At 42.2% G+C, this 19,127-nt stretch overlaps 1 non-coding gene across 1 annotated transcript; it reads right to left on the reverse strand.

The window, feature by feature from the left end:
* Positions 1-633: 633 nt before the first annotated feature.
* Positions 634-708, reverse strand: Trnas-cga (transfer RNA serine (anticodon CGA)). Its single transcript has one exon. It is a non-coding gene; the product is annotated as a tRNA-Ser (tRNA).
* Between the last annotated feature and the right edge of the window lie 18,419 nt (positions 709-19,127).

A 19,127-nucleotide genomic window follows, 5' to 3' on the forward strand; every position in this document is an offset into this window, starting at 1 on the left:
GTGTGAGATGTTTCCACTGTAGACTTTGCCGTTTGCCCTCGGGCTGTCTAAATGCTGTTGGAAGGAATAATCCTGTTGCACGATATCGCCCGCTCACACACTGCCAATTGGATGAGGGCTATTCTTCAACAGGTTAGGTGCGAAACACTGCAACATCCTATATACATCCCGGATCTTTCATATGTTTGGTGACCTGAAGAAAGACGTAGGTGGACGTCTGTGAGACAAGGAAGTGCAAGAGTAGGTATGGAAGTGGATCCGTCATCGGCCGACCACCTTCTATGAAACAACAACTGATCGTCTCGTCTCCATTGTGACAAATGAGTTAACATTAATTACTTTTGTATGGAACCATTCCATGGTCCTGTTGTGGTGGGTGTACTACTTTTATTCCACTGTGTCTTCGTTTCCTCCCTGAACACGAACAAGCCAATCCCGTGTGGGATAGTATGATCTCATTTTAACCTAGTGATCAGAACTAGCAGATCTCATTCTGTTCATAAGCCAATATATTTCTTTTCAATGTATTTCTCTCACTGATAGCCACAGCAGTTGGGTCGTGTGTTTCAGAGTACTGTCCATGCACTATCCAAACTAATACTGCAGTGAAACTTCCTGGCAGATTAAAACTGTTTGCCCGACCGAGACTCGAACTCGGGACCTTTGCCTTTCGCGGGCAAGTGCTCTACCAACTGAGCTACCGAAGCACGACTCACGCCCGGTACTCACAGCTTTACTTCTGCCAGTATCTCGTCTCCTACCTTCCAAACTTTACAGAAGCTCTCCTGCGCAGGAGAGCTTCTGTAAAGTTTGGAAGGTAGGAGACGAGATACTGGCAGAAGTAAAGCTGTGAGTACCGGGCGTGAGTCGTGCTTCGGTAGCTCAGTTGGTAGAGCACTTGCCCGCGAAAGGCAAAGGTCCCGAGTTCGAGTCTCGGTCGGGCACACAGTTTTAATCTGCCAGGAAGTTTCATATCAGCGCACACTCCGCTGCAGAGTGAAAATCTCATTCTGGAAACATCCCCCAGGCTGTGGCTAAGCCATGTCTCCGCTATATCCTTTCTTTCAGGAGTGCTAGTTCTGCAAGGTTCGCAGGAGAGCTTCTGTAAAGTTTGGAAGGTAGGAGACGAGATACTGGCAGAAGTAAAGCTGTGAGTACCGGGCGTAAGTCGTGCTTCGGTAGCTCAGTTGGTAGAGCACTTGCCCGCGAAAGGCATAGGTCCCGAGTTCGAGTCTCGGTCGGGCACACAGTTTTAATCTGCCAGGAAGTTTCATATCAGCGCACACTCCGCTGCAGAGTGAAAATCTCATTCTGGTAATACTGGAGTTTTTTTTTTGGCTTTACTCGTCTTGGAACAACTACTTACATACATATATACAGAAATAAATATTTGAATAGGCTGGGGTGTAGAGGGAGTAGCAAGTAGCAAGTAGCATTCCGGAAGTAAGAACTAACTTCACCTAAATATCACTAATTCAAACTTTCTCCTTCTTCTTAAAAATATCAAAGTATTAATAACGTTACAGATAGCATTAACCTCCTAGCATTCCTTCAGTCCATACAGTTATTTTCCTTACATATGACACTAACGTTTCTACGTACAACATTGGTTAAACCAGTTCCAGATAAACATTAATAATTATAATTAAATATAGAGCTTTGGATATAAAATAAATAGGGCCAATCATTTATGCAAGTATTTCTTGACGTCCCGGTGGGCATGATCTCCCTTAATTCTGTTGGTTTTAGGATACGCCCAGAGATAACTTCCTTCGTGTGCACTCCTCGCTATTTTTTTAGGACTCTTGTACAAAAGTTGCCATTTCCAGTTCTTATATGCAGAGGTGAAGGTTTTAGATGATTTTTAACAGAGTATATTCTCCTACCCGCTATTTCTGAGTTTGTCGAAATCTATCATAATGATTGTTCTCAAACGTGTCTCTTCGGCTAGTTAGACTAAGAATTTTCTTTCAATCTCATCCTGGGAATAGTCTTCTCTTTATCAATAAGGAAGCGATTTATCCTTTCATTTTTCCTCTTTATCCTAGTTATGAGCTGAGCTGGAGTGAATTGTGTGTTCTACAGTAGCAAATTGTTCACAACCTGTTCAAGAAGCTAAGATTATTCTACTCTTTTTGTTTGATTACTGTGTGCATGGGTTCTGATGAAATGGTGAAATTCTAAAAAGATGCATTTACTGAGATTTCCCTCACGATGGAAACCTGAAATCAGTATCTATTTAATGCCCTATTCATGTAAAATGTTTTCCACGTTCAACAAGTGAAATATGATGCTTTACCTGACAGTAAGACAGCAGGTTTGCTAGCTGTTGACTGCAATTGTTTACTATTCTTTTAATGACTGGACGTGTTACAGTAAATGTTTAAGCAATTTAATGTACTCTATTTACATTACCTGATTAGTGACTGCAGCTCTCTTGGTCTACGGGATGGTTTAATTGTTATGACAATGATTTTTTTGTAACGAACTTACTTGTGATAATGATGTGGGTTGATAATACGAGACATGTTTCCCAGTACATATAATACTTTAATAGCACATATTATTTCTGGTTGTCGCAGTGACTAATAGTAGTAGTGTCAACGATTTTCAATATTTTCAGCCTGACTGGAGTCTGAACGTGTACTACTGATGTGTGTTCTTTCTGTCTCTCTCTGTTTAGTATTTATCATGCTCTACTCCTGTTTTCACGACATCAACCCTTTGTCTGCCGACATTTAGAATGTATGTGCCTAAAGAGGAGTCGAGTTCTGCATCTTTCTCTGTTATGAAACCAGTGCCAAATATGCATTGTACTATCAATTCACACGTAGATTGGAATGGGAATTTTATTTTTGCATTGCCTATTTTAACTCCCAAGTGATTTTCATCTCGATACTGCGCGATTTAACACCAATAGGACCTAGGGCTTCACAGTTTTGTACTGCATGTATCAGTACTTTTGTGACCTAAAGAATCTCATTGAACACATTGGATAACAAAATTCACCGGAGCACCAATTTCTAGTAAAATCATAATCATGGTCTTTCCAACACCTGCATGTACAGTGGCTTGGACATTGTATTTACTCTGAAAACAGCTTTTAAAATGATCTGTTCTTCATCCTAGTAACAGATTTTCTGTATTACTTATTGTTGTTCCCGGTCACACCATAGCTTACTATTTGAAGTACTCTTAATTTATTATTTTTAATGTCATCGGGCATAGCTCTTTCACCACCTGAACAATTTTTATGGTGGATTTCTTTATTTTTCATGTATTAAGTGTGCAGCGTAGTATTAAAACTCCACGTAAAAGCGTCTTGTGTATGCTCCAGTTACTGCATGTGTCTTAATCATGGCATTGCATTAGCCCAGTACGATGGTAACTGATTTGTTATTTGTTACCATCTCCGCTCAGTTCAATGAGACCCAGAGGACTACTTTAGGCATTCAGTGGATGGCATAGTTGCAGCATCATGATCTGTATCACTGGATTGTTACTATCTTATTACAACATACCATGACTGTAAAATTTCACGTTTAGTGGAAAGAAATGAGCAACGTCCGTATTGTTGTAAAATTTATTATTCATATTGTTTGTGAACATCTGAATCAATTCATCATCACAGGCATTCACGTTAAAAATTGACTATAGATACGGCACTGCGCCCACCCTGTATGATATATGCTTGATTGATAGACCTATGTGTTTTGTCACTTAAGTTCTTGTCCTGTAATGTGAGATAATTATTTTCACCACCTGTAGTAATAACAGATGACAGCGTGTCTAGCATTGTCTCTTTTTTCTATGGGATTGCCCCTCTTATGCATTACCGAATTCTGTTATAACATAATAATAGCCTTTCAGTTCCATCAAATTTTCATCCAATGTATTCTGAGATGATTTCACTTCAAGCTATGTAACAATTTCCAAAGCGCCATTCAGAGGTGACATTTCATTAACCTTCTTAGAAGTGTCAGTACTTTATTACAGTTGTGTTTAAGGTATTGTTAAAGATAATTGTAAAATTAACTGCCTCATATACACTCCTGGAAATTGAAATAAGAACACCGTGAATTCATTGTCCCAGGAAGGGGAAACTTTATTGACACATTCCTGGGGTCAGATACATCACATGATCACACTGACAGAACCACAGGCACATAGACACAGGCAACAGAGCATGCACAATGTCGGCACTAGTACAGTGTATATCCACCTTTCGCAGCAATGCAGGCTGCTATTCTCCCATGGAGACGATCGTAGAGATGCTGGATGTAGTCCTGTGGAACGGCTTGCCATGCCATTTCCACCTGGCGCCTCAGTTGGACCAGCGTTCGTGCTGGACGTGCAGACCGCGTGAGACGACGCTTCATCCAGTCCCAAACATGCTCAATGGGGGGACAGATCCGGAGATCTTGCTGGCCAGGGTAGTTGACTTACACCTTCTAGAGCACGTTGGGTGGCACGGGATACATGCGGACGTGCATTGTCCTGTTGGAACAGCAAGTTCCCTTGCCGGTCTAGGAATGGTAGAACGATGGGTTCGATGACGGTTTGGATGTACCGTGCACTATTCAGTGTCCCCTCGACGATCACCAGTGGTGTACGGCCAGTGTAGGAGATCGCTCCCCGCACCATGATGCCGGGTGTTGGCCCTGTGTGCCTCGGTCGTATGCAGTCCTGATTGTGGCGCTACCCTGCACGGCGCCAAACACGCATACGACCATCATTGGCACCAAGGCAGAAGCGACTCTCATCGCTGAAGACGACACGTCTCCATTCGTCCCTCCATTCACGCCTGTCGCGACACCACTGGAGGCGGGCTGCACGATGTTGGGGCGTGAGCGGAAGACGGCCTAACGGTGTGCGGGACCGTAGCCCAGCTTCATGGAGACGGTTGCGAATGGTCCTCGCCGATACCCCAGGAGCAACAGTGTCCCTAATTTGCTGGGAAGTGGCGGTGCGGTCCCCTACGGCACTGCGTAGGATCCTACGGTCTTGGCGTGCATCCGTGCGTCGCTGCGGTCCGGTCCCAGGTCGACGGCCACGTGCACCTTCCGCCGACCACTGGCGACAACATCGATGTACTGTGGAGACCTCACGCCCCACGTGTTGAACAATTCGGCGGTACGTCCACCCGGCCTCCCGCATGTCCACTATACGCCTTCGTTCAAAGTCCGTCAACTGCACATACGGTTCACGTCCACGCTGTCGCGGCATGCTACCAGTGTTAAAGACTGCGATGGAGCTCCGTATGCCACGGCAAACTGGCTGACACTGACAGCGGCGGTGCACAAATGCTGCGCAGCTAGCGCCATTCGACGGCCAACACCGCGGTTCCTGGTGTGTCCGCTGTGCCGTGCGTGTGATCATTGCTTGTACAGCCCTCTCGCAGTTACCGGAGCAAGTATGGTGGGTCTGACACACCGGTGTCAATGTGTTCTTTTTTCCATTTCCAGGAGTGTATTATCTAGTTTATTATGTCTTATGAATACAATGGTTGACTGTTCTGGCCTTTTATTACAATAGTGTTTAGCATTTCGTGCTTGCCCAGTTGACTTTATTTATTGTCCTCTATTTAATTCGAGTACTGGTTAAAGCTTTCAGTGCTTATCAAACTTATTTTATGCATTGGTTTTATATTTAACCGAAACAGTGTTTAATTCTGCCTATGTGTGTGTGTGTGTGTGTGTGTGTGACACAGGACAGATTAGATATTATTTAAGGTAATATTTATCAGGGTCCTCATTGTACCCAGCGAGGTGGCGCAGTGGTTAGCACGCCGAGCTCGCATTCGGGAGGGTGACAGTTCTAACCCGCATCTGGCCGTCCTGGCTTAGGTTTCCGTGGCGTCCCTAAATTGCTTCAGGAAAATGCCGGTATGGTTCCTTTGAAAGACCACGGCCGACTTCCTTTCCTATCCTACCCTAATCCGATGAGAACAATGACCTCACATTTTGCCTCCGTCCGCACATCAACCAACCAACCAACCAACCTCGTTGTCTGCTTTGGTAGATCTTGTGACATTCACCAACCTATTTCGTAATATATCTCTGGAAAATGTATCCATTTTGGTAATGTATATGACTAGATGATTACATCAGATTTGTATTGCGTGCCATTTGATATTTCCCAAACTAGCTGTCTGTATGATATTAATCTTGTCATATGTTTATTAGACATTTCTGCCCACGGGCTTATGCCTGTATAATTGGTCGGCTGTTGCCACTGTTTATTTTCCTGTAACATTTTATTTTAGTAATTTCGCTTGCTTGGGTGATTTATATTTCAGCTGTAGATGATTTAATGGAACTGAATTCTTCTAAATCCCTTCTGAGTAAATCTAAAAGACACCGTCTACATGGAGGATTTTGTATATTTTAATCTGGTGTTTCACACAGCCATTGAACTGTATGACTGTCTGTGTTTATTGTTATGAGTCTCCAAAATAGTTACAAATTCCCGTAAACCGCGAATCACCTTCACCGACTGTAAAGTTGTTACACTGCTACTGGTAAGTAATTCTGTTATCCCTGTGTTGGTCGTGAATACCATTAGGGTTCGTTCAAGTGTAATTCTTTTCACTTACGTTTGGGAGATGTTGCTGATAAACTGGTCGGACGTCCGAGGAAACGCCTTGCTTAATGAAAATTGTGCGTAGAACTGTGTTACTTTAAATGGTTTCACTGTGATAGACAACTGTCATTCGGTCCTAAGCCTTTTGTTTAGTTGCTAAGAATAATTACTGATTGGTCTTGACTTGTATTTCTTTCTTGAACACTTATACTGCGGATACTTAAGACTAAAATATTTAGGTTTCGCCATAAAAGACAGTGTTTATTGGGCCTTAAGCCATTTGTGCAGTTGGTAAGTGTACTCCATTGATGATATCGGATATTCTGTTAATGAACAATGCCACAGACGTTTAAAACTTTTTTAGCGTCTTGGTACTTGAGCTTTTTTGTTAACTTTATTTTAGCCTCCAACCTGGGGATGAATCGACTGCGTTACTTTCTTTTCCATCTTGGTGAAACTCTTCCTTGGTCATCCATTAACTGCAGTGCAGGCATTCTGGTTGCATTTTAATTCACCCGCGAGCACAGTCCCTAACACGTCAAAATTCTCTTGTGATGAAACCTCTAAACTGTGTCTGAATTATAGTTTAATTTTTTCCATCCAAGAGTACCACTGCATACCTTCGTGTCGGTTGCAGTACTAATTGGTAGAGCTTCACAAAGTCGATACTTAGAATAGTGTCGTTGTGCAGCTTCCATATGACCAACACATTCGCAGTAAGAATCTAATATTAACATTCAAAATTGGTCCTGATGGGCTCTTTGACTTCTGTGCACATCATATATGCTGCACCATGCATTCTGAACATCAACCAATAATTTTTCCTATGTCATCTCCCATGAACACATTAATCTATGACCGAAATTTGACTGCTTGAGTCTAAAATTCATGGTACTATTATACCACCCATCGTCACTTTGACGATGTGATATGAAATATCGTCTGTCTAGTTGCAGAACATCGTATAATTTTCCTACAAGCTCCTTTTTAATTCATCAGAATTAAAAAGTATTGCTTTGGGTGGCTGTACGCCGCCTGAAAGCAAAGGCAGTGCTTCAGCTGCTAGTCAGTCACTCTGACTATAGCTGTCTCCATCAACGTTCAATTGTTAAATTCACAGATCAAGACCATGGACTACAATATTCTCAACTGCTTCTTTATGCTAATCATTGCTTCCTCCATTATTGCATATGTAATCTCGTCTGTACAATAGCTCCCGTGGTCTACGATGATTGCTTCTATTCCACTTATTATTGTGGGGTGGGTGTCTCATCTACCAGTTCGAAATACTTGAAGCATAAACACTCATGGAAATGGAAAAAAGAACACATTGACACCGGTGTGTCAGACCCACCATACTTGCTCCGGACACTGCGAGAGGGCTGTACAAGCAATGATCACACGCACGGCACAGCGGACACACCAGGAACCGCGGTGTTGGCCGTCGAATGGCGCTAGCTGCGCAGCATTTGTGCACCGCCGCCGTCAGTGTCAGCCAGTTTGCCGTGGCATACGGAGCTCCATCGCAGTCTTTAACACTGGTAGTATGCCGCGACAGCGTGGACGGTAACCGTATGTGCAGTTGACGGACTTTGAGCGAGGGCGTATAGTGGGCATGCGGGAGGCCGGGTGGACGTACCGCCGAATTGCTCAACACGTGGGGCGTGAGGTCTCCACAGTACATCGATGTTGTCGCCAGTGGTCGGCGGAAGGTGCACGTGACCGTCGACCTGGGACCGGACCGCAGCAACGCACGGATGCACGCCAAGACCGTAGGATCCTACGCAGTGCCGTAGGGGACCGCACCGCCACTTCCCAGCAAATTAGGGACACTGTTGCTCCTGGGGTAACGGCGAGGACCATTCGCAACCGTCTCCATGAAGCTGGGCTACGGTCCCGCACACCGTTAGGCCGTCTTCCGCTCACGCCCCAACATCGTGCAGCCCGCCTCCAGTGGTGTCGCGACAGGCGTGAATGGAGGGACGAATGGAGACGTGTCGTCTTCAGCGATGAGAGTCGCTTCTGCCTTGGTGCCAATGATGGTCGTATGCGTGTTTGGCGCCGTGCAGGTGAGCGCCGCAATCAGGACTGCATACGACCGAGGTACACAGGGCCAACACCCGGCATCATGGTGTGGGGAGCGATCTCCTACACTGGCCGTACACCACTGGTGATCGTCGAGGGGACACTGAATAGTGCACGGTACATCCAAACCGTCATCGAACCCATCGTTCTACCATTCCTAGACCGGCAAGGGAACTTGCTGTTCCAACAGGACAATGCACGTCCGCATGTATCCCGTGCCACCCAACGTGCTCTAGAAGGTGTAAGTCAACTACCCTGGCCAGCAAGATCTCCGGATCTGTCCCCCCATTGAGCATGTTTGGGACTGGATGAAGCGTCGTCTCACGCGGTCTGCACGTCCAGCACGAACGCTGGTCCAACTGAGGCGCCAGGTGGAAATGGCATGGCAAGCCGTTCCACAGGACTACATCCAGCATCTCTACGATCGTCTCCATGGGAGAATAGCAGCCTGCATTGCTGCGGAAGGTGGATATACCCTGTACTAGTGCCGACATTGTGCATGCTCTGTTGCCTGTGTCTATGTGCCTGTGGTTCTGTCAGTGTGATCATGTGATGTATCTGACCCCAGGAATGTGTCAATAAAGTTTCCCCATCCTGGGACAATGAATTCACGGTGTTCTTATTTCAATTTCCAGGAGTGTATTTCTGACTCGAAGTGAGTTTGTACAAGATATACAGACTCTCTCACTCCTGCCCTGAGACCGAACCTAGGTTTACATAATAACTACTAGACTGCACTAATGTCATTTTACCACGTCTTGCAATCATGTTGTCTCTCTGTATCGTGTACAATAATTTCGTCTGGAAGACTTTTATCAATTGTTTCTACTGATAAGGCGTGTTCAGAGGTAGATTACAGTTCACCATCTTTCTAATATGCTGCACTGGATCTCGTTACTGCGATTCAGGAATTGGTTCTATCATTAAAGTGCCCACTTTTATGTGATCGCCGGCCGGAGTGGCCGAGCGGTTCTAGGCGCTGCAGTCTGGAATCGCGCGACCGCTACGGTTGCAGGTTCGAATCCTGCCTCGGGCATGGATGTGTGCGATGTCCTTAGTTCTAAGTTCTAAGTGCTAGGGGACTTATGACCACAGCAGTTGACTCCAATAGTGCTCAGAGCCATTTGAACCATTTTTTAAAAATGTGATCTCGTTTATTTTGTGCTCTGTAACCATTTAAATTCCTCATACGTTTTTCACTTGACAGCAGTTACTCGCATAGCTATTTCTGGTTCTTCTGAGATGCGCAGAAATAAAATGTATCTTGAATCCTGCAGACCATGTCCTAGGCAGTCCGTCTTGTAATCATTCAACCCAAATCTTTCAATGTTTCTGGAATAGCGCGTATGTTTACATATAGACAAAGTACTTGCGTACCTCATCTTCATCAGCCTCCTGATACTCAATGCTTATTGGCATTGCTAGCTGTACGGGTGGAGATCATTGATCCGGCTCGTCGATTATACAACAAAGTCGGTTAGTCATCTCCTTTCATCTTCACTCATGTGTGGATAGATATCTTTTTTGTTGCTATTCGTTGACCCACTACTCGTTCTCTTTCTTCAAGTAACTCCACCAAAGCCTCACAGTTTCCGTAGTTGCCGTCCCCTTGAATTTCTATAAACTGGAATGGTACCAAGATATCTTCCTGCTGTTTTAAATTAACTGGCGCTGTCCCTGTGTCACCTTGCAACAATAGCTGTTCGACTTGTCTCTTGGTCTTAATTACTTCTCCTGTACTTCACATTTCCTCTCTCTGATTTTGTTTTACCTTTCGTTTCTTATGACTTTATACCTATCTTAATGTTCCATTAATTATTTGAGTGAACTTAGCTTCAGAAATTTTTGATGCCTGTTCAATTGTCCTTCATAATTTGTAGATCAAATCATAACGTAACTTGCTTTGTCCGCTAATTTCTGCTCTGAATTCAGATACTTCTCTTATTTTCTTCAAAAGTTCATTGCTCTTCTTGTACTTCTGTTCATTTTCTTTTGCAATGGCTGCGAAATTGTCTTCTGTCTTTTTGCAGTGGACATCGTTTTTCTCGTTACGTTATTTCTAAAAATTTTCTTCCACCTGTTTGTCTACTTTTTGTAAGTGCTTTTTATTTTGCATTGCCATGTCAATCAGCAAAGACTGAAGATGAAACGTCGCCAGTGTGTGAGAACACAGTACGTTACTTCCTCGTGTTCAGGGGCTTCGGTGTTTTCTGTCGCCTGTGATATTGTCGCGTTTTCTCATTCACTGACTCAGTTTCCAACTGGTCCCCAATTTCCTGTATATTACTCAATTCACTGTCTGTATTAACTGATTCTCAGCTGATTATTTTGAGTTTCCGTAGCCTCACGATATTGTGTACTATCCTGCTGTAAATCCATAGCCAACTGAGCATCTGTGGTTTCTGAATGAAAGGATACTACTTTATGGACCACATAAAACATGTGCATGAGCACAGATGACGTTCAACATGCCCTGATACTGACACAAACAATAAAACGCTTCTCACTACACTACTTACACAACGAAACACACTGAAACTCTTCCAAAGCTAAAAACTCCAATAAATCCTTCGAAAACGCTTCTTGCTACAAGAAAAGTGCAAATTAGCACAGCGCTGTCAATTTTGTTACTTTAGTTACGTGAAGTTGATGCACTCATGTTCTCTTTTGAATTTGGGATGGAGCATTAAACGGTAATCTGTGGACAACTCATCATCAGACAGTCGCCAGTATCGGCGAAACTTTTAATTTAGTTTACCATAAGACGATTGCAGATAACAGAAAATAACCAGCATTTGACAAATGATATTGGCAAGGAGTCGCCAGCTTTGTATGCAAGAGTACGGTGGAGCATTTCAAGATGCTAAAAGCATCTGAATACGGTCACCTATACAGTGAACAAACCACTCGTCATTAGATCTTGTGAAATATTAGACAAAGCTTCTCAACGGATACTAATAGGCATCTGAATTTAAACAGAGGTGGTCCAGTTACACATGAAATACAGGTGCCGTAGCTCACATAGTTAAAAGAAGGGAGGGGTTCCATCAAACTACGAAAGGAAACCGAAGACCTTAATGAAATCCAGTTTATTACTGAGATTCATAAACTAGTTTACAGTCACTGAATATAGAAGACAAATAATTGTAAAACGAACGAAGGTTGAAGTGAATTGTAAAAGAAACCTAATAAGTTTTTGCCACAGGTGGGTGGACTTTGGAATGAAAGGACATAGTTTGCTATTTCCATGTAAACACCCATTTACTGCTGAATTAAACAACAGATGTCATGAAATACATAGAAAAGTACCTATAAGCATTTTCCCTTGCCTATGTGTACATTGAGCTTAACGAGCTGACTGTATTAATTAATCTATTAAAGCAATACTTGAAACAAACGAGCTAGCAGATCCCTAATCATGATTTGCAAAACGCGACTTGTGCTGCGGCCCCCATGTTCCTCTCATGTGCCAACCTCTTCATCTCAGAGTAGCACTTGCAATTTACGTCCTCAGTTGTTTAATGGACGTATTCCAGTCTCTGTCTTCTTCTACAGTGTAGCTCTCTATAGCTCCTTCTAGTACCATGGAAGTTATTCCCTGATGTCTTAACAGATGTCCTGTCATCCTGTACCTTATCCTTGTTAATATTTTCGACATATTTCTTTCCTCCCCGATTATGCACAGAACTTTCTCATTCCTTACCTTATCAGTTCACCTAATTTTCAAAACTCGTCTGTAACACCACATCTCTAATGCGTAGAGTTTCTTCTGTTCTGGTTTCCCGACAGCCCGTGTTTCACTGCCATACCGTACTATGCTCGAAACATACATTCTCAGAAATATCTTCATCAAATTAAGGCTTATGTTTCATACCAGTAGACATTTCTTGGTCAAGAATGCCCTTTTTGCCAGTGCTAGTCTGCTTTTCATGTCTCCCTTCCTCCGTCTGTCACTGATTATTTTGCTCTCAAGGTAACAGAATTCCTTACCTCCATCTGCTTCCTCACCATCAATCCTGATGTTAAGTTTCTTGCTGTTCTCATTTGTGATACTTCTCATTACTTTCGTCTTTCTCGGAATTGGTCTCAGTCCATATTCTGTACTCATCAGACTGTTCGTTTCTTTCAGCAGATTGTGTAACTCTTCTTGACTTTCACTGCGGATAGCAATGTCATCAGCGAATCGTATCATTGCTATCCTTTCACATTCAATTTCAATTCCACTCCTGAACTTTTCTTTTGTATCCACAATTGCTTCTTCGATGAATAGATTGAACAGTAAGGGCGAAAGACTACATCCCGTCTTACATCCTTTTTAATATGAGCACTTACATTTCTGGTGTTCCACTCTTACAATTACCTCTTGGCCCTTGTGTAGCTTACCGCTATTTATCTCAGAGTTCTGGACATCCTGCACCATTTGACATGTTTACCATTATTATAAAACTCAGATGAAGGTGACGGTGGTAGTGGTGGCAGGGAGTTCAGCCCCATCTAGCCCCTATCATCGGCCTTAGGACGACGACCTCTCTCTCTGCATTTCATCAGTGAAGACATCTCTCCCACTCTGACGGTCCAAGATGAAGAAATTTCAAGTCTGATTATATAACGCAGAGTGTTTATATGCTCTTCTACCCAAAATCTTGCTGGTTTTGCCAGAACCAGATTCTTGTTAGATAGTTGTGACAGACTTTCCGAGTTGTGATCAATGAAAAATGTATAACATTAGCAACAATTAACTTCTCTTATAGAATCTGCGGTGATTCTCCATTAATACACATTTACACATTTCTCGCTTAGAGTGGAGCAGAAAGCAGACCTTCTCTCTCACCGCGAGAGCAGCTTCACGCTTCAGCCAATGGCAAGAGCTGCGTATATGCACTCTGCAGTCGTCCTCCTCGCCACGAAAATAATCGTGGTGAACCAACACGCAACTCCCTTACAAAATCTAAATACGTAGCGCTGCTGTTGTTCTTTGAGTCCACAGATTTTTACCGCTCTGAGTGTGACTTGTTTCTCATACCCTTACTGAGCTGTCTCTGTGTTGAAAAAATTCTTTACCCTCCTACAAACAGTGGAAGTTCACAACCCAAAACACTTGCAAAATGATTTAGATAAGATATCTGTATGATGCGAAAAGGTGCAATTGACCCTGAATAAAGAAAAGTGTGAAGTTATTCACATGAGTACTAAAAGAAATCAGCTAAATTTCGATTACGCGTTAAGTGACACAAATCTGACGGCTGTAAATTCAACTAAATGCTTAGGGATTACAATTACAAATAAACTAAATTGGAACGATCACATAGATTATATTGTGGGTAGAGCAAACCAAAGACTGCGATTTACTGGCAGAACACTTAGAAGGCGCAACAGGTCTACTAGAGAGACTGCTTACACCACGCTTGTCCGTCCAATTCAGGAGTATTGCTGTGCGGCGTGAGATCCGCATCAGATGGGACTGACGGATGACATCGAAAAAGTACAAAGAAGGGCAGCTGGTTTTGTATTTTTGGGAGATAGTGTCACAGACATGATACGTGAATTTGAGTGGCAATAATTAAAACAATGGCGTTTTTCGTTGCGACGGGATCTTCTCATGAAATTTCAATCACCAGTTTTCTCCTCCGATTGCGAAAACATTCTGTTGCCACCCACCTACATAGGGAGAAATGATCATCAGGATAGAATAAGAGAAATCAGAACTCGCACAGAAAAATTTAAGTGCTCGTTTTTCCCGCGTGCCGCTTGAGAGTGGAACGGTAGGGAGACAGTTTGAAGGTGGTTCATTGAACCCTCTGCCTGGCACTGTATTGTGAATAGCAGAGTAATCACGTAGATGTAGACGTAGAGAACACTCTCTTCAGCAATCTAACAGGCACGTTTCAATAAGTGGCATGCTGTCTCTGATAGTGCCCATCTATCCATTGTACCTGGCACAATCATCAGCCTTTTCGCTACAAACAGTTTTATGCCGCACTTGTAGTTGTACCCCAGCGTCTTTCACTTTTACACGGTTACCCAGGGTGGTGGTTGGTGACCAGAGGTTCATTAGTTGTTGAATGTGGTGTAAAGCTGGTGTAGACCGCTAAACGTGGCATAAATCCTTAATAACACATTTATGGACTTTCTGGAGCAAAGCCTTTTAAAAATATCTTTGATTGCGTTAGTAAGTTATTTCGTCTGTTTTGTTCCTGTGACCTCGTGCATACACTCACAGAATCCTTCGATAGTTACTGTTAGCCTAGTGTTAATGCTGTGGCGGTTTGTGTGTTTCCTCCTCGTATTACTACCCCTCATTGTCGGCTAGTGTCTCCTCTCTTGTGGTACCACAAGTATGACGTCATTGACGCGGAGGTCGATGGCGGACAACTACTGGCTGCCGCGGCTGATAAGGCCCAACACTCGCCACAGAGCGCGGCGCACTGTCTCCTCGCTGGTCCCTTGTAATTGGGGCGGTCCTATCAGCGTCGGGCGTGGCCTTGGCATTGTACCTTCTCTAGTTCGTTGACGAAACACAGCGCCGGAGACTGGATCGAAACAACCAGCTTCGAAACAATGCGGAGGGACAGGCATCAGCATAGCAGTGAACTACGTATTAGGTAGCCGTCGTATTATCAGTCTGTGCTTATGATAACGGCATTTCTCGCAATGAACACTTTAGCTGTCATCTGACCTGTTTTATACCTTCTCTATTAGTAGGTATACATTTTATTTTAATGAAATTTTATAGATTTTCCTTATCTGGCAAGTTAGTCACAATTTTGCAAGAAAAATTTAAATATTTGCATATAATTTTGTGTTAAAGTGTCAGCGCATGTTTTCTCCCGCACGGAACTAGTGTAAATTTTTTAACAACCAGCTGCCTCTCTGCTCTGCGTCTGTTACGTAATTTGCCATTGTTTACTCTCGCTGTTATTCTTTCTGTGACAACCAGATGTCTCTCTGGGCTGCGTCTGTTACAGAATTTGCCATTGTTATTTTTTCAGTTTTCAACAGTCCTCCATGTGATAAGCACATGTTTATTTTGTTGCATTAGCTCATAACAGTTGTCTATTCTGCAAGCTGTTTCTCTTGATTAATTATTCCTATTGCTTTACCTTATTATTTCAAATATTTCACAGTTACTGTTGTTGTTTTACGTCCTTATTTGGGTTATCTTATTTCTATGTTTGATTTTTCTCATACTTCATTTTTTTGGGATATACTGTCTTTTGTTACATTTGGCGGTTCTATGTGATTTATACCTTTTCTTTCAACTAAAGAAAATGTTACGGAGATACGACGATCAGACGAGGGGATAAGGGAATTGATGGAGCCATCTTCTGACTCTTAAGCCCCACCTGTGTGAATCTTCCAGTGATGATGATAATGAGGTAGATGTCACTGAAAACTCAGAACTACACAAAGATGATGATCATGAAGAATTGCTGTAAGAAGATGGAAAAGAACAATTTAATGCAAATCCTATTGAATGTGACTCATTGTTTTCTCGTAATGGGAACGAAACACGGGCTACAGCACCCAGTCTCGAGTTTCTGGTAGGCGGAACAAATAGGTTGTACTGAAAGAAGACCAGGGACCTACAAGTTTTTCGATTAATGTGATAATGAAGAATCTTGTTTTACATTTTTCTTTCGTGTATCCCTCAATGACAAAGTGCATATGTGGAGCGACAAGGAAAGCCGAATGGCTTACGAGGACTGGGTGGTTATATATATGCATGAAATGAAAATGTTTCTTGGTCTTCTTGTCCTGACTGGAGATTATAAGTCAAGACATAAAGATATCAGTAGGCTTTGGAGTGGTGAGATTGGCCACCACTGTTAAATGAAACTGTGTCTCGCAGCTGCTTCCATGCTATTCTGGTTATTGGTGGTCTTCATCATCATAAATAATTTGGGTGATGCTGGCTTCCAATTAAAAAAAAACGAAAAAACAAGATTCTGGACTTATAATCAGTTTGGGAAAGCAGCTAGAAGAGATAAAGGAGTCTAGTTCATTAGTAGCACCGGCTCCATGAAGAGCAATGAAATTACCAGCTAAGAAAAGGAGAATATGCGTTTATTGTACAGAGATGAAAGATAGAGAACGTCATATTACGTGTTATATGTGCACAAAACCTGTATCCTCGGAAAAGGCTACTACTATCTGTTGATCCTACACTAATTTGCAATAAGAGTTAAAGCAAATGTATAAAAATTGTATTTTTAAACTGTAAAATTTAGATAAATAAAATTGTTTTAAAAGTATTTACACCTCTGACTTATACCTCAGAAGTCGTTCACATGGTAAGTACTCAAAATAGTGTCAATTTACATCAATTTAAACAGTATGGGCCTGAGAGGCCTGACTGGTAGGTACGCATTGCTACGCAGATTTTCTGGCAAGCAGAGGGTTAAAGAGTAGATAAATGCTATGTAAAACCAAGGGAAAAAATTAATTAAAAAGCAGTAAAATTAATTCAAAAAACAGTATAGTTTAGGCAGATAAGGGAATCAAATAGTTATAGAACAACATAATTCATTTAGAAGTTCACATTTTCAAATTTCGTTTATCCTCTTCTGTTCTCATCTACTTAGTAGGAGGCTACATTTAGCACGGTGAGACAGTAGTTAAAATGATAGATGGACATTTGGAAAGAGTGAGACTCAAATCCACTTCCTGTTGCCTTGTTTCAGGTTCTGATGGTTCACTAAATCGCCCAAGGACAATTGCTGAATGATTGCATGCCCATCATTCTCCAACTTGAGATTTCGGTATGTTTCCAGTGAACTGTCGGTGGTTACTTGCTTCCGTTTCCCTACAGTAAATTTGCAAACATGGGATTTCCTTTACTTCTGAAAATTCCAAATCTGATTCAATGTACAGAGTTCCTTACAACACAGTAAAATCTGTGTCTATCACATAATAGTTGATCGTCTTTGATACATTCTTTCACATAACTATGACGTTTATGTTGATAGCTTTCGCGTGGATATAGTTTTCAGCATAACGTGTAGCATGTAGCCATGAAATGATAGTGTCAATAACAGGGGTGGTGTAATCTCAGTCTAACATCGGCCACATGACCAGAAGTATTAATATCACATATTTTAACATTCTCAGACCTTTTCCCACTTGTTGAACTCTTCCAGTGGATATGATTTTGTTTGACTAAGTTGGTTAATGATGGAATGCTATAACAACCCCTCATTCGAGTAATGAGTGTTTTAAGTGTTTTATTTATTGCATGGTATTTTAATTAACTCTGTAAAAATGACAATGACAGCCAAATTTACAGCGACACTGCAGAGAAAAACATCGCGTATTTTATTCCACACACTCAATACGTCAATGCAAATAAAACTGAAAAACAAAGGTCTAGATATGCTATTGTTAGCCAAGTGAATAAAACTTATAATATATATACTTCAGTACGCACTATACATCGAGAATCTTCTATTGCTTCGAGTGAGAAGATCACAGTACAGAAAGTATAACGAACACTGTTAGGCGTCATTTGTTGATTTTGCAAGAGTTATCACAACGTTTATCTTATGAGTCCAATTTGAATTTAGAAGAAATATGCGATATCAAGGAACTAAATGGGCATAGTGCATTCACAATACGAATAAGATTATGACTGAAATACTAAGAGCTATCCAGTGAATTGATATTCGGTCTTTATAACGAGAAATGATGTTATTTGAGAAATATGCTGAGAAAATAATCGGAATAATGTAGGGTAACATGCTGAACGTAGCGTCTTTAATTAGTTACCAGATGAAATCTAGAGCTAAGAGGAATAAGAAACTGATTTTGAGGCCGATTTGTGCCAGCAGAGGTAATGTGCCAATATTTTACAGTGGAAAGTAACTGTAAAAATTGCCATTCAGTGACTGATGAGGGTCATCTCAGAGCAGTTGCCGTTAGCATATCACTACCATTTCCGTGACCGGTAACGATCTTATCTCAAGGACACTTTCCATGATAAGACTTCCAGCAGCTTCCACAGTCCAATTCTCTCTCCCTAGGGTATCACGACATCTAGTGCTACTATACAATGGGAAACTGAAGCCGGAACTCGCCCTGGTCTCCTATGTACACCCAAACCTCTTTGGCGACTGTGTAAGCTAAAGTGGCAGGAAACAGCTCCTTTCTCTTATTCTCTCTCTGGGACAATAAAATTCGAGCTCCAGCTTCTCCCTATTCTCTATAGCTTAATTGCAGGAACCTCGTAATTTGTACTCTGTGCATTGTAGACATTATTTCTCAGTGTAAATCAATAATAAAGAGTCAGTTTGAAGAAACACAAGCTTCTTTTGAGCACGTAAAGGTGTAATTAGTGGGGGACTTATGAGCTGCGCGGTTGGAAGTCAGTGACGTCAAGGAGTTCTTACAGTAGTCCAAACTACGTCTGTTTTTAATCCCCGCACTTCAAATTCACATTTAGACTGTGAAAGAACCACGAAGCTGCA

Source organism: Schistocerca cancellata, chromosome 8 (genome assembly GCF_023864275.1).
Source record: "Schistocerca cancellata isolate TAMUIC-IGC-003103 chromosome 8, iqSchCanc2.1, whole genome shotgun sequence".
In the NCBI taxonomy this organism is placed as follows: Eukaryota; Metazoa; Arthropoda; class Insecta; order Orthoptera; family Acrididae; genus Schistocerca; species Schistocerca cancellata.